Source organism: Pleurodeles waltl, chromosome 8, assembly GCF_031143425.1.
Source record: "Pleurodeles waltl isolate 20211129_DDA chromosome 8, aPleWal1.hap1.20221129, whole genome shotgun sequence".
Classification (NCBI taxonomy): Eukaryota; Metazoa; Chordata; class Amphibia; order Caudata; family Salamandridae; genus Pleurodeles; species Pleurodeles waltl.
Window position 1 is genome coordinate 324,066,602 of NC_090447.1, and position 13,008 is coordinate 324,079,609.

The window sequence follows — 13,008 nt, forward strand, 5'->3', positions numbered from 1 at the left end:
TGTAAGGTGTTGTATGACTGAGTGAGAGGGTGTGTGAGAACTGTATGCGTGACTGGGTGTGTGAATGGCTTTATGAGTGAGTGAACAACTGTGTAAGTGCCTGTCTGAGTGAGTAAGAGGGTGCACAAATGAAGTGTACTCACCTAAGGAGATAATATTTCTCAGGTGTGTGAAGTAGAGGAAGTGACATGACTAAGGCCAGGAAACTCTGGCCCATATTTATACTTTTTGACGCTAAACTGCGCTAACGCAGTTTAGCGTCAAAAAATTTTGCGCCGTCTAACGCCATTCTGAAGTGCCATGCGGGCGCCGTATTTATGGAATGGCGTTAGACGGCGCAATCAGACCGGCGCTGCCTGGTGTGCGTGGAAAAAAACCACGTAGACCAGGCAGCGCCGGCGTTGGGAAAAAATGACGTTAGGGCGTCTTAAAATGGCGCAAGTCAGGTTGACGCTAAAAAATCGTCTTAACCTGGGCATGGTCATTGGGCATAGTGGCATGTAGGGGGGCACAAATAAGGCCCCCCTATGCCACAAAAAAAATAAAAAAATAAAAAAAATTATACTTACCTGAACTTACCTGTACTTCACTGGGATGGGTCCCTCCATCCTTGGGTGTCCTCCTGGGGTGGGCAGGGGTGGCAGGGGGGGTCCCTGGGGGCAGGGGAGGGCACCTGTGGGCTCATTCTGATCCCACAGGTCCCTTAACGCCTACCCTGACCCAGGCGTTAAATTCAGGCGCAAATGCGGGTTTTTTTGACCCGCCACCTCCCGGGCGTGATTTTTGCCCGGGAGTATAAATAAGAACCCATTTGCGTCGCCGTCATTTTTTTAGACGGGAACGCCTTCCTTGCATCTCATTAACGCAAGGAAGGCGTTCACGCAAAACAATGACGCTCTTTCTTCATACTTTGGCGCTAGACGCGTCTAACGCCAAAGTATAAATATGGCGTTAGTTTTGCGCCGAATTTGCGTCGAAAAAAACGACGCAAATTCAGCGCAAACGGAGTATAAATACGGGCCTCTGTCTTTCCCACTCCAAATACAAGCACGGTGCTCTCCTGTCCAAATACCCCTGAGTCTCAACTTTCAAAAGAAGTTTACTCATCTGGGAGCATAACATATGTATGGTGAGGGAAATAGAAGGAGTGACTGGAATGCAAAACCCAATAGGCCCTGTGTCCCTTACTCCAAATGCAAAAACAATGTTCACTTGCCTAATTCCATCTCATTATGAAATCTCAATTGAAGTTCACTCACCTCGGTGGATACCATCTGTCAAGTCTGTGTAGTATGGAGAGTGACAGGACTGCAACTCCCAGGAGGCACTGTTTCAGTAACTCCAAGCACCAGAAAAGTGGTCACTTGTCCAAATACCCTTGCCTGCTTACTCTCAAATGAAATGTACTCATCTGGGAGGGATCAAGAGACAGATCATGATAAACTTGGATATGTGTATCACTACCCAGCTTCATCTTGACTTGCCAACCCAGGATAAAACTATTGAGGTCAGGAAGGACACCTTACCCAGTGTGCAAAACAATGATCCCATAGACTTCAAGATGCATAACCAGACACATTCACAATGCACTGACCACATGATGACTCCAATCACATATACAACAAAGTCCTGGGTTCGCCTGCATGGCAATCAACTAGGCCTCAAAATGTCCAAAGACATATCTTACCTAGACACAGGTTTGCCTTTACTGGTGGCAAGATGGCATTCCCAGGCTGTACTCCCAAGAGTTAATGATCTGCACATTTCAGCAGCTTCTTGACTTAATGGAATTGTCATGCTTCACAAATGTCAAGTCATTAAAACCAATAGCATGGGTATCTTTTACAAGAGGATAACCTCCAAATCAACTATGTACAAGGTCTTGGCGAAATGTCTCTGTAAACTTTTGGAGGTAGATGTCACAATACAACCAGTAACATTGTATGTTTCACATCAACAGGTCGAGCTGCTACTGGGCACACAGACCCCAATAAATAGACTGCCACTAAACCCCTGGATGAAGCACTCAGTGATGATAATACTCCAGGTCCTCTGGATGTGGAGAACGGTTCTGGCCCATCCGGACAACCTGGTCAGATGCCAACAGTAAGTCTCACTGTGGCCACTATATCACCTCCCAGTCGAGTTGCCTCCACATCACAGGTAGCCCTTCATGCCCAAACATGTGTCCCTAATACAGTGGCAACCATCTTGTGCCACCCAGTCTAGGATCCTGAGTCGCAGCACAACACCTCTACCAATGATGGTCCTGGAACCAGTGGGAGAGGGCACTCTTTGGCAAGGGCACAGGGCTGTGGGGGGTAGGGTGAATGGGAGGGATGCTGTCAGCCAGTGGGGTGAGGCCACTGGGGATGCTCCTGGCCAAGACACCATCAGCCACATCTAGGGGGGTCTATCAGGAGTCCCAGGGTATGATTGGTCAGGTACTTGCAGACCTCTCGGAAATCAAGCAGCTGCAGAGGGACATTCATAGGGATATGCGTGAACAGTGGGAGGCTCACAATACCAACATGGCCTCCCTCACAGGGGTGCTTAACACCATCCTGATCAGGGATCAACAACAACAGAGTACCCCTTTCTTTGGAGCATCTACCACAGGCCCTTTATCTGTGCCAGCCACAGAAGGGAGGCCTTGTCAGAGGAAGAACCCGTACCATACACCCCTGACTCTGTAGCAACAGATCCCCCTGCACCACCACGCAACCCGGGGCGTCCATCAAAGACTCTAGGAGGTGTGGCTGGCAAGAAATCCACCACTGCTAGCAAGTGACCTTTTTCAAAATGACCTCCTTTGTGTGCCACATATTCACTCTGTTGACCGTTCTTAAACCATCTTCGATTTCCAATGGGAGGAGCACAATGGACTTTGGACTTCCAATGGTGTGGCACCTACTCAAATGATTTCATCCACCATGAATGAACCCTTTACTTTTCTTTTTCATCATGCTCCAATGTCATTTTATGCACTCCTTTTACAATAAATCCACTTATCACAAAGCCATTGTCTGGTTGCTTCTGTTCCACATTTTTCTAATTAGAGATAGAAGACCAGGTGAAGCAAATGAGGGTGACACAAAATATTAATGCAAGGAGGGATATGTCACAGGTAGAGTGTCCTGGTAAAGATTACTACCAACACACACAAACACATTGCTACAAGTGTCTGGTCACAACAAACATTTCATTCCAGTGTACAGCACGTAGGCAGTTGAAATGTCTGGGGTGTGATAGCCAAGAAAGGCTGATTCATATTGTGTCAAGGTACACATCCCAAGGTATAGCCCCGACAGATCACAGAAGCAAGGGCCTTATCAGACATTGTCTTGGGACCCTCTTCTCACCATGACCAAGCAAGTCAACGCCGTGTCCTCCGCCTGCTTCCTCACCCTCCGCATGCTCCGCAAGATCTTCCGCTGGATCCCCGCCGACACCAGAAAAACCGTGACCCACGCCCTCGTCACGAGCCGCCTGGACTACGGCAACACCCTCTACGCCAGGACCACAGCCAAACTCCCAAATCGCCTGCAACGCATTCAAAACGCCTCAGCCCGCCTCATCCTCGACATACCCCGCAGCAGCCACATCTCCGCACACCTGAGACACCTGCACTGGCTCCCAGTCAGCAAAAGGATCACCTTCCGACTTCTCACCCACGCACACAAAGCCCTCCACGACAAGGGACCGGAATACCTCAACAGACGCCTCAGCTTCTACGTCCCCACCCGCCTCCTCCGCTCCTCTGGCCTCGCACTCGCTGCTGTCCCTCGCATCCGCCGCTCCACGGCGGGTGGGAGATCTTTCTCCTTCCTGGCGGCCAAGACCTGGAACTCCCTCCCCACCAGCCTCAGGACCACCCAGGACCACTCCGCTTTCCGGAGACTCCTAAAGACCTGGCTGTTCGAGCAGCGATAACCCCCCCTTTTTCCCCCAGCGCCTTGAGACCCGCACGGGTGAGTAGCGTGCTTTATAAATGTTAATGATTTGATTTGATTTGATCTTGTAGAATAGGCAAACAGAAAAGTGGATGGTATCACCAGCTTGAGCCTTATAACATGCCACACCAAAGAAATCCAACATAACATGAACCAAGGTACAGGCAAATGGCAGAACAACAGTCCCTGATCACAGGCCTATCATAATCAAAAGACCATGCATCTAGTGGTATGACACAAACATACTTCAGTGTTGTAGCACTGTGGCCTGCAATGATGAAACACATCTACAGCAACATATAGGTCATCTGCAAATAGTGTTTAGCCTATTAGAAGGGTGAATGCCTTTGCTTGCTATTGATGACAACATATTTGTTGCCCACATGATCACAGATGTGATGCAATCAGCCCACACTGCACAATAAACAAGTCCAATGTGCACTTCTGAATTCTACTCAAACATTGTTCAAGCTGCCTTGCACGGATCTCAAGCACCTTACATCTGTGACCAACATTACCTGGAACAATCTATGGCCACTTCGTATGTCAGAACTGCATCAGATACCTGCCAATGTCACAACTCTGAAATGCCCACATGAGGATGTCATGGTGAAGGTACCTGCACAAAGACAAAACAAGGAGTATATGCTTGAAAACATACATATTACACAAATCGCATAGCGAGCATCTGTAACGGAAATTACATTTCAATGAAACGGACACAAATAATGTAGCTACATCAAGATGGGGATATGCCAAAGCCTAACTCTTCAAAAACCTTTTAGGAGAAAATTGCAGAGTATCAGCTCCCTAGTTGCTAGCTCCCTAGAGTATCTATCTCACAACTACAGTTCTCCATACAGTCACAGGCATTACATCACATGACATACTTACACTCATAAAAAGTAGTTACTGGTGAGATCTTCCTAAAAGTCCGTTCTTCACCACTGTCATCCTCACTTGGCATTTCATGAGTCTCACTCGGTGGCACTGCAGGCTCCCCCTGCTCTGGATGTATAGGATATTCCTCCACAGGGTGATGTTGTGGAGCATGCAGCATGCCACAATGATCTGCCACACTTTTCTGGCTGAGTAGAGGAGGACTCCACCTCGCTGATCCAGACACTTAAATCTGTCCTTCAGGAGCCCAAATGCCCTCTCCGCTACCTGTCTTGTTCTTCCCTGGGCCTCACTGAAGCAGACTTTCCCTAGTGTAGTTGATTACCTTACTGGCATCAACAACCAAGGAAGGTTTGGATATGCGGAGTCTCCTTTTAAGGAATGGGACATATGTGCAATAATGAGTCCCTTACTTCATGATTGTAGCACCTGACATTGCACACACACAAACAGGACTGATATGACTTACCAACCAGCCAGGCCCTCCCTGGGTACAGTTGTGGCATCAGCTGGGGTATGGTGGTGTTCTGCATTATGACGGAATCATGGGCTGAACCTGTACAATGGTCACAGACCTGTGAAATGTAGAAATCCGCCAAACAGACAACTTCCATGTAGATGGAATAGAAGTTCTTTCTGTTGTGGTATACTTGTTCATTGGCATGCAGTGGGACCAAGCCAACAGCTAGGCCATCAATTGCTTCCACCTCTTGTGGGAGTTGTGCAAAACCATGAAAGTCAGTCTCACGTGGACTAAATCCTGATGTCCAGGAAACTGGATGTAGCTGTCCAGGTGTTTCAGCATTACTGAGAGGACATCCTTCAATACTAGACTGAAGATAAGTTGGGACATGCCAGCTGACAGTGTCACTGTATGTTGGAAGGACCCTAGGGCTAGGAAGTGCAATACTGATCTGACCTGTTCAATGGGTGTTCTTTTGTACAATGTGGGGTATGCTGGTTAGATAACTAATAGCTGGCATCAGATCTAGCTCCCACTGGTGACATAAGTCCACTATTGTTTGCCCATTCTGAGTGTTAAGAAGGATTACGTGGCGTTCTTCCATGGTATGAAGGTCTGGCAGTGGACGGTAGACAAGAGGTTGTTGCATCCTCCTTCTCCCTGGATACCTATGTATGACAAGACAAGATTTCTAACATTAGTCATTGTGTCCACAGAAACATGCATGATGCATGTCAATGATATCATGTGACAAGGCATTTCAGAAGGGATAAATATGGCAACCAGAACATATCACAGTTGCAAAGAATACAAGGGTCAAATGTGACCCCTATGATTTTCCATACATGTGTCCACAACATGTATCTGGACCAAACTCAAAGAAGTGTAATACAATTGCCCCTCAAAATGTGACTGGATATCCTGATCGCCAAAATGACCATTGGCCGGAGTAGACTGTGTCCCACTGTTAAATGTCATCTGTGCCCTCCAACATACTATAATGGTGTTTGAGTAGTAGGACCTACATGACAAGACAGAATAAGGATGTTTGTGAGCTCAAAACAACATTTTTGGAGGTGTGACGCAGTTTGTCAAGCCCAATGCAACATTTCAGGCCTCCAAAGTGTCGGTTGTCTGACTCAGTCCACTGGACGTTAGGAATTGCCCATGACCCCTGTGGAAGTTGTTAGGGTGGTAGGCGGTTGCAGCTGCGGCAGACACAGCCATAGGCTAACATTGTTACCAGTGGCAGTTGTGGACCAATGGCTGTGTTTGCCAACGGTGACGACAGTGTTTGTGGTGGACGTGACTGGCATGTTCTGCAGATTTATTCACTTGACTATTGACACTGCTGCCAGCAAGACCTTCACTACCTGAGCTGCTGTATACCGCCTCTTGGAGCAAACATGCCATGTCCAGCAGGTGATAGGGCCCCTTCCTTCTCTCCGGAGGAACTGGAGAGACTAGTGGATGAAGTCCTACCCGTGTATGAACAATTCCATGGTGCACCAGAGCAGCAGGTAAATACCTCATGAGCACAGTTTTCTCTGTACTTCACCATCCATTCCCTCCTCACAGGCTAGAATGTGCCATGTGTGCCAGGTTGACTACTCATGTGCCTGTTGTTGCAGTCTGTGTGGCATCAATGGGATGTACAATGTGCAGGTATTGGTGGCCAGTGCCATGTGTAAAGTTTAGTAACATTGGGGGTCATTACAACATTGGCGGTAAAAGCCGCTTACCGCGGTGCAGAAGACAGCCAATACACCTCCGCGGAATTCTGCCACAGCTATTATGACACACATCTCGGAATCCGCCGAAATTCAGACACCCACACAAGTCCGCCACACCAAAGGTCAGTGATAAACTGGCGATAACAAATCCTCCACCGTCACGCCAACAGAAACACGCCCATGCTATTACGACCTACGAATCCACGCGGTGGTCTATTAACCGCGGTATTCCATTGGCGGTACACACCGCTGCGCTCAATATACACACACATCTCCAAAACACCACCACATTGGACAATTCAAAATACACACACCTGATACACAAACAAACACCACTCCCACACACTCAACACAGTCTAAAACACACACCCACATCACCCACAACCCCCTACGACCAAATATTTGAGACGAAGGCGACAGAGAGAGCACAGCAATAGACAACCCCACCACACAGAGGCACACGACACCATCACCCACACAACATCCACGCACAAAACACCCCACACCACTACATATCACCACACTCATCACCACATATACCACCCCACACATCACCTACACCACCCCATGGCACGCCAAAGACACCCCAGGTTTTCGGAGGAGGAGCTCAGGGTCATGGTGGAGGAAATCGTATGGGTAGAGCCACAGCTATTTGGATCACAGGTGCAGCACACCTCTATAGCTAGGAAGATGGAGCTATGACGAAGAATCGTGGACAGGGTCAGTGCAGTGGGACAGCACCCAAGAAATCGGGAGGACATCAGGAAGAGGTGGAATGACCTACGGGGGAAGGTGCGTTCCGTGGTATCCAGGCACAACATTGCGGTTCAGCGGACAGGCGGCGGACCCCCATCTCCTCCCCCACAACTAACAACATGGTAGGAGCAGGTCTTGACCATTATGCATCCTGAGGGCCTCGGAGGACTCAGTGGAGGAATGGACACTGGTAAGTCAAATCTTAACTATCACATCCCCCACCCTACCTGCATGCTATCACACACCCCCACCCTAACCCCCTCCCCTATCACTCCAACTCCTCACTAATGTACTAATAACACAAACCACACATCCCAACACCAAGCCCTGCATGACACAACAATGCATGGACACCCATCACTAAAGCATGGCCACTGCACATACCCATAACAACCCCTAACCATCATCACACAAGCCCCCACACAGGAATGCTAGCACTGGGGTACACGCCCACCCACCCATTGCACACCATGACACACACAGATGCAATAATCATGCTTTTATACCCTTGCAGGACCACTACCTAATGTCACCAGACAGGAGGGTCCAGACATCTCTACCCCACCCACAGAAGAGGCCCACAGTGATGACAGCAGCTCTGGCCAACTCGATCCAGATGACCAGCCCGGACCATCGTGGGCCTCGGGACAGTCGGTTCCCCTCGCACAGGCACAGCCCAACACTGACCTTCCACCCTCTGGTAACACCAGTACAGCACCCACCCAGCGGGCCCATACCTCCGTCCCCAGGACACGTCAATCAGCTGTGTGTCCACCACTACAGGGAACCGAGGATAACCCACCACCCCAATAACAACAGGGACCTGGGGGCAGTGGTAGTGGGCACACGGTCCAGGGGACGGAGGCCCAGGATCACAGGGGAACGGGGAGGGCTGCTGTGCAACAGGAGGTGGACAGGCCAAGGGAACCCACTCTCCAAGAGGCCCTCTCCTCCATCATGGGAGCATACCACCACTCCCAGGAGACGATGGCTACGGTCCTGGCCAAGTTTCAGGAGACCCAGCGCCTGCAGGAGGAACAGTATTTGGTCTTCAGGGAGGAACTCAGAACCATCAGCTCCTCCCTTGGCACCATCGTAGGGGTGCTGAAGGACATACAGAACACCATGAGGGACACCGTGGCACTCCAAGGGGCCCCTGACACTAGCCTGGATGATGAACTGCCCACCACCTGCGCCGGCGCTATTGGACAGGACGCCCCGCCACAGGACCACCACACCAGCACCCCACCCCCTGCAGACGGAGAACCACCCCGCAAGCGGTACCTGAGATCCAGGAACAGGCAGAGCACGATGGCAAGACCCCCACCAAGAAATGAGACCACCCTGATTGTCATCCCACTGTCCCACTTTGTAACCCTGTCCATATTGGAACTGCCCCAGATCCACTTCCTATGCCCATATGGGCAGTGCACCTGTGAGACTAATAGACTCGACTCTGCCATGGACATTCCTCCACCATCACCCATCACCATTTTACCACCCCCTCCAATAATTAGCACTTAAATAAACACCCTTGAACCACAAAACAATCTGGAGTCAGTCTGTGATTTTGAAAATGTGTATTAGCTATGACAATGACAAAATCCCTTCTCAATAGTAATGTCAACATACCTATGTCACACATCACAAGTCCATGAAGGATGCAAGCAGATGACACACGTTGGTAACCACACCTGTGAAACCGTAATGGAAATGTACAACTCAGTTACCAAATACTGCTTGAAATTGAGACACGATAGAGGTAGAAGTGTGAAAGTAAATGTATTAGTAAATAAAGTGTTCTCTCCTGTGTGTCACTGGAAATATTGCTGTATGACTGAGTCTCTGTTGTCAATGTCTTCTTCCTCAGCTTCCTCCTCATCACTGTCCACAGGCTCCACAGCTGCCACAACACCGTCATCTGGACCATCCTCCTGCAGAAAAGGCACCTGGCGTCGCAAAGCAAGATTGTGAAGCATACAGCAGGCAATGATGATCTGGCACACCTTCCTTGGTGAGTAGAATAGGGAACCACCTGTCATATGGAGGCACCTGAACCTGGCCTTCAGGAAGCCGAAGGTGCGTTCGATCACCATCCTAGTCCGCCCATGGGCCTCATTGTAGCGTTCCTCTGCCCTGGTCCTGGCATTCCTCACTGGGGTCAATAGCCATGACAGGTTGGGGTAACCAGAGTCCCCTAATAGCCACACCCGGTGCCTCTGGAGTTGACCCATCACATAAGGGATGCTGCTATTCCGCAGGATGTAGGCGTCATGCACTGAACCAGGGAACATAGCATTTACCTGCGAGATGTACTGGTCTGCCAAACATACCATCTGTACATTCATGGAATGATAACTCTTCCGGTTCCTCTACACCTGTTTACTCCTGTGGGGGGGGACCAGAGCTACATGGGTCCCATCAATGGCACCTATGATGTTAGGGATATGTCCCAGGGCATAGAAGTCACCTTTAACTGTAGCCAAATCCTCCACCTGAGGGAAAACGATGTAGCTCCTCATGTGTTTCAGCAGGCAGACAATACTCTGGACAACACGTTGGAAAACATAGGCTGGGACATCCCTGATGCCATGGCCACTGTTGTTTGAAATGACCCACTTGCTAGGAAATGGAGAACTGATAGCACCTGCACTTGAGGGGGGATTCCTGTGGGATGGCGGATTGGTGACATCAGGTCAGGCTCCAACTGGGTACACAGTTCCTGGATTGTGGCACGGTCAAATCTGTAAGTGATGATTAAATGTTGCTCCTCCATTGTCAACAGGTCCACCAGCGGTCGGTACACCGGAGGATTCTGCCATCTCCTCACATGTCCCAGCTGACGGTGCCTAGGAAGGACAATAGCGACCACAGAGTCAAGCAATTCAGAGGTAGGTACCCACAGCTACACAGAACACGAAACAAATTCCAAAAAGTTGTCTGTATGTGTGTTGAGTCCAGGCCTAGGTATGTGTGACGCAGTTGAAAATGAAGGCATGTGGGCCCCTGAAATGGCGGATGCCTGACCTCTAAACTGGGACAATGGGATGTGAGGTAACTGCACTGGCGTTGTACACCGTCGCGGTAGGTGGTCGTAGACCGCGGTGCAATGCTGCATTGGTTAACATTGGACCCTATGGGTCCCAGGAGCCAATGACGAAGTGCGCCGGCGGTGATGATATGTACTGCCGCGGACATCACTGCTGCGGACGTGACCGCTATTTTCTATCTGTTCAATCACTTGTTACCTGATCTTCGACAGGAGAGGACCTACACTGCAAGTGCTGCTGTGACCTCGGTCTGGAAGACACAATGGCACGTGCGTCTGGGGAAAGGGCCCCTGCCTTCACTGCACAGGAGTTGGAGAACCTCGTGGACGGGGTCCTCCCCCAGTACACGCTACTCTACGGTCCTCCAGACCAACAGGTGAGTACATAGGGTGCAAGTTGTATGGGCTATGCCTGGGTGGGAGGGCTGGATGTAAGAAGGAAGGGGGCAGAGTTTTGCGAGCATGAAGGAGTGTGAATGCATGTGTCACATGGCAAGGGCAGGGATGTGGGCCACTCACTTCAACGGTGTAGTTGGTAATGACTTCTCTTCTTCCCCTGTACATGTCTTGTAGGTCAGCGCCCACCAGAGGAAGGATATTTGGCGTGCCATCGCCAAGGACGTCCAGACCCTGGGGGTCCACCAGACACAGAGCACCCACTGCCGTAAAAGATGGAAGGACATTCGCTGCTGGAGCAAGAAGACGGCGGAGGGTCAGCTGGGGATGGCCTCCCAACGTGGGAGGGGTGCCCGTCGCACCATGACCCCCCCCTGATGTTCCGGATCCTGGATGTGGCCTACCCTGAGTTGGATGGGCACATGAGGGCGAGTACACTCTCATTCTGCTGACTTTGCGCGAAGTGGAGGGGTCTGGGTGGGGGAGGAGGGCTTTGGTTTCCCTAGGCCAGTGCGAGTTCCGTAGGCTAGGCCCCTCCGTAATGCAGGCCATGTGCCACTCCACCCCACCTCTGTAGAGTGCCAAATACAGGTATACACGCCCCTGTGTCATCTATGTGTGCAGATGTCCACCATAGCCATGTAGGCCATATCCCAGGGACTGCATCTGTAGAGGCCAAGAGCGCGGCGTTGTGCAGGGGGCTGCTGTGTCTGTATTGTCTGCCAACGGTAGCGGTAAGCCATGCACTCAACCTGTCTTTCTTCTGTTTCCCCACCCCTTTTTGTGCTCTCCCTGTTCTTTTGTGCATCAGCATCATCAGGCGGAGGGACAGTGGCACCGGAGCACGAGGGGGCTGCATCCCACATGGCCATGGAGGGCCACATCACGGACTCAGAATACACCAGTGGGATGGAGGGCGAGGGGAGCTTCATGGCGGTCACCGGATCAGCAACCAGCAACACGGACTCGTCCTCCGATGGGAGCTCCCTTGTGGTGGCGGCAACATCTGTGCTCCCCACTTCTACAGCTACAGCCGCCACCCCCCCCTACCAGCACCGCCCTCCCAGCAGCCCCTCAGCCTTCGCCCCATGCCCGCTCACACAGGAGGGTGGGCATCACCTTCGCCCCAGGCACCTCAACCCCTGCCCCTGTCAACCATGCTGCCCTCAGTGAGGAGGCCATTGACCTCCTCAGGTCACTCACTGTTGGGCAGTCTACCATAGTGAATGCCATCCAGGGTGTAGAAAGGGAGTTGCAACACACTTATGCATTCCTGGAGGGCATTCATTCTGGTCAGGCTGCCCATCATCGAACCCTGCAATCTCTGGCCTCAGCACTGATGGCAGCCATTGTCCCTGTGTCTAGCCTTCCCCCTCCAACTTCCTCCACCCAGACCCAATCCCCTGTACCTCATCCTATCCCAAGCACACCATCAGACAAGCCTGCACACACCTCAACACACAAGGGCAGCTCAGGCAAACATAGGCACCACACATCCCACAGGCACTAACAAAAGCATCACCCACATACAGACACAGCAACATCCACTGCCTCCACTGTGTCCCCCTCGTCGTCGTCTCCCTCCTCCCTCCCAGTCTGGTCTACACTCTCACCCGCATGCACTACCACTACAGCCACTAGGACTCGCACCAGAACACCCAGCACCACACCCCGCTCACCTGCACTCACCACCCCCACTACCATTTACACGTCCCCTGTGTCCTCTCCCAGTGTGTCTGTGACGCCCCCTCCCAAAGT